A 4,408-nucleotide genomic window follows, 5' to 3' on the forward strand; every position below is an offset into this window, starting at 1 on the left:
CTTCCCTTGTTGATTTTCAGTACAAAAACTGTGAGTTTACAAGCACTAGCTAGTTGCCCATACGTTGCAACTAATGCATATATATTCTAATGCTTCAACGTCAATTGTGTTTGACAGGTATCTTTCACCCACCATCTTCGCCTTCCCAATACAATCCACCACCTGCATCAGTGGCTCATCCAGCCACAATCCCTCTTCCACTGCCATATACATGATATTGAATTTCAAACACATAATCACGCGGTCGTGTATGTGGAGACTTTGGGTAGGGAAAAAACATATGTGAGAGGTTGTCAATATCAGTCTAGCATCTGCGCAACAGTAAGGTAAAAGGCAAATTTGAAGATTAGGAACCTAATCTTGGTCTAACAAAAGCAAATCGGTTGGCTCTAACGATGTAGAGGCAGAGGTGGCAGCATGCCATAAGTCTATTTGGGAGGAAGAAGATGGTTGATCTTGAGTATTTCAGGGGAGGTGTCTGTACGGCTCATTTGATTAATAAATTTGAGGCATTTTTTGCAAAATAAAGTAACGATATTAATATAGAGAAATTCGATGTAAAACAGAGAATGACCATTAATCAACATGGACGCAACTTAGTTGTCCTTACATCTAACCCTACTTAGTTCAAACTAATGAATTAAAAATTCTAAAACTGATGTGGATTTTAAAACTTAAACCATTTGGTTCAACTAAAAGGGTAGAGTGTACCTAGTGTTGAATCATAGGTGGGCTTTAGGCCCATATGAACAATGATTCCTGATTAATCTTGAGGCCCATGTATGGAATGGCAGATGGTGGGAAGTTTAGTCCCACCTTGCTAGTTGAGGAGAGTTGAGACCCCTTTATAAGGGCTGCTCTACCACTTGCCATTGGGAGCTTCGAAAGAGGAGTGGTACACGCGCGCTCCTCCTCCACCGCCGCCCGCCTTGCCACGCGTCGTCACGACGCGCGCATGCCGCGGGTTGCGGGAATGAGCCGAGACGGAGCTTCTAACAGGTGAGCCACTGTCCAAGAAGTTGAACTGTGGGCTGACTTGCGTTCCCGGGATTCGTCGACTCCATTGTTCGCGGGTGTGTGACCCTTGACCTAGTTCAGTTCACTCACTCCCTCTCGCGTAACCTAGCTGTCATCTACTGTTCCTTGCTCTGTGCTGCCTCCGGTGATCCCATCCCGACGACCGCATGCACGGTTGGTCGGGAGAGCAGGTGCCTCCGAAACCCTGTATCCTTCCTGGGAGAATGGCAATAAGGTTTTTGGGGAGCGTTGATACGTCTCCAATGTATCTATAATTTTTATTGTTCCATGCTATTATATTACCTCTTTTGGATGTTTATGGGCTTTATTTTACACATTTATATAATTTTTGGGACTAGCCTACTAACCGGAGGCCCAGCCATATTGCTGTTTTTTTGCCTATTTTAGTATTTCGTAAAAAAGGAATATCAAACGGAGTCCAAACAGAGTGAAACCTTCGGGAGCGTGATTTTTGGAACGAACGTGATCCAGAGGACTTGGAGTGCAAGTCAAGAATCAGCCGAGGCTCCTAAGAGATAGGAGGGCCCCCCTATAGGGCGTGCCTCCCTGTCTCGTGGGCCCCTCGGGCGGCCACCGACATACTTCTTCCTCCTATATATACCTACGTACCCCGAAAACATCCAGGGGGCAGACGGAACACAATTTCCACCACCTTAACCTTCTGTATCCGCGAGATCTCATCTTGGAGCCTTCGTCGGTGTTCTGCCGGAGGGGGAATCGACCACGGAGGGCCTCTACATCAACATCCTTGGCCCTCCGATGAGTTGTGAGTAGTTTACCACAGACCTACGGGTCCATAGTTATTATCTAGTTGGCTTCTTCTCTCTTTTTGGATCTCAATAGAATGTTTTCCCCCTCTCTTGGGGAGATCTATTCGATGTAAACTCTTATTGCGGTTTGTTTGTCGAGATCCGATGAATTTGTGGGTTTATGATCAAGTTTATCTATGAATAACTGAATTCTTTTATGTATGATTGAGTTATCTTTGCAAGTATCTTCGAATTATCAGTTTGGTTTGGCCTACTAGATTGATCTTTCTTGCCATGGGAGAAGTGCTTAGCTTTGGGTTCAATCTTGTGGTGTCCTTACCCGGTAACAGAAAGGGTTGCAAGGCACGTATTGTATTGTTGCCATCGAGGATAACAAGATGGGGTTTATATCATATTGCTTGAGTTTATCCCTCTACATCATGTCATCTTGCTTAATGTGTTACTCTGTTCTTATGAACTTAATACTCTAGATGCAGGCAGGAGTTAGTCGATGTGTGGTGTAATAGTAGTAGATGCAGGGAGGAGTCGGTCTATTTGTTATGGACGTGATGCCTATATACATGATCATGCCTAGATAATCTCATAACTATTTGCTTTTCTATCAATTGCTCGACAATAATTTGTTCACCCACCGTAATACTTATGCTATCTTGAGAGAAGCCACTAGTGAAACCTATGGCCCCCGGGTCTATCTCTTATCATATTTTCTTCCAATCTACTTTTATTTGCATCTATATTATAAAATACCAAAAATATATTTATCTTATCTTACTATCTTTATTAGATCTCACTTTCGCAAGTGGCCGTGAAGGGATTGACAACCCCTTTATTGCGTTGGTTGCGAGTTCTTAGTTTGTTTGTGTAGGTGCGTGGGACTTTTGAGGAGCCTCCTACTGGATTGATACCTTGGTTCTCAAAAACTGAGGGAAATACTTACGCTACTATTGCTGCATCACCCTCTCCTCTTCGAGGAAAACCAACGCAAGCTCAAGACGTAGCAAGAAGGATTTCTGGCACCGTTGCCGGGGAGGTCTTCGCTCAAGTCAAGACATACCAAGTACCCATCACAAACCCATCTCCCTCACATTTACATTATTTGCCATTTGCCTCTCATTTTCCTCTCCCCCACTTCACCCTTGCCATTTTATTCGCCCTCTCTTTCCCAATCTCCTCCTCTCTTTTCTCTTGCCTTTTTCTGTTTGCTTATGTTGGATTACTTGTTGCCATGGCGCAAGATAATACCAAATTGTGTGATTTCTCGAATACCAATAACAATGATTTCCTTAGTACTCCAATTGCTCGTCTTAATGATGTTGAGTCTTGTGAAATCAATACTGCTTTACTGAATCTTGTTATGAAAGATCAATTTGCCGGCCTTCCTAGTGAAGATTCCGCTACTCATCTAAACAACTTTGTTGATTTGTGTGATGTGCAAAAGAAGAAAGATACGGATAACAATATTGTCAAATTGAAGTTATTTCCGTTTTCTCTTAGAGGTCGTGCTAAAGTTTGGTTTTCGTCTTTGCCTAAAAATAGTATTGATTCTTGGAACAAGTGCAAAGATGCTTTTATCTCTAAATATTTTCCTCCCACTAAGATTATCACTCTTAGGAACGATATCATGAATTTTAAACAACTTGATCATGAGCATGTTGCCCAATCTTGGGAAAGAATGAAATTGCTGCTTCGCAATTGCCCTACTCATGATTTGAATTTATGGATGATCATACAAAAATTTTATGCCGGTTTGAACTTTGCTTCTAGATATCTCTTAGATTCGGCCGCGGGAGGCACGTTTATGGAAATCACGTTAGGAGATGCTACAAAACTTCTTGATAATATTATGGCTAATTATTTTCAATGGCACACTGAAAGATCTTCTAGTAAAAAAGTGCATGCTATAGAATAAATCAATGTTTTGAGTGGAAAGATGGATGAACTTATGAAATTGTTTGCTACTAAAAATACTCATCTTGATCCCAATGATATGCCTTTGTCTTCTTTGATTGAGAATAATAATGAATCTATGGATGTGAATTTTGTTGGTAGGAATAGTTTTGGAAACAATGCTTATAGAGGAAACTTTAATGCTAGACCGTTCCCTAGTAATCCCTCTAATAATTATGGAAACTCCTACAATAATTCTTATGGTAATTTTAATAAGATGCCCTCTGATTTTGAGAATAGTGTGAAAGAATTTATGATTTCTCAAAAGAATTTTAATGCTTTGCTTGAAGAAAAATTGCTTAAAGTTGATGATTTGGCTAGGAACGTTGATAGACTTTCGCTTGATGTTGATTCTCTTAAACTTAGATATTCTTCTCCCAAGCATGATATCAATGAGTCTCTCAAAGTAATGAGAATTTCCATTGACGAGTGCAAAGAAAGAACCGCTAGATTGCGTGCTAAAAAAGATAGCTTTATAAAAGCGTGTTCTTCTAGTTTCCATGAAAATAATGATGAGGATATTAAAGTTATTGATGCGTCTCCTATTAGATCTATATTTTGCAATATGAATTTTGATGATTATGGGACTGATGATGAATCAACTTTGCCTAGAAGGCGTCCCAAAAATTCGGAGTCTTTAGATCTTGATGCTA

The sequence above is a fragment of the Triticum dicoccoides genome, chromosome 5B, assembly GCF_002162155.2.
Source record: "Triticum dicoccoides isolate Atlit2015 ecotype Zavitan chromosome 5B, WEW_v2.0, whole genome shotgun sequence".
Classification (NCBI taxonomy): Eukaryota; Viridiplantae; Streptophyta; class Magnoliopsida; order Poales; family Poaceae; genus Triticum; species Triticum dicoccoides.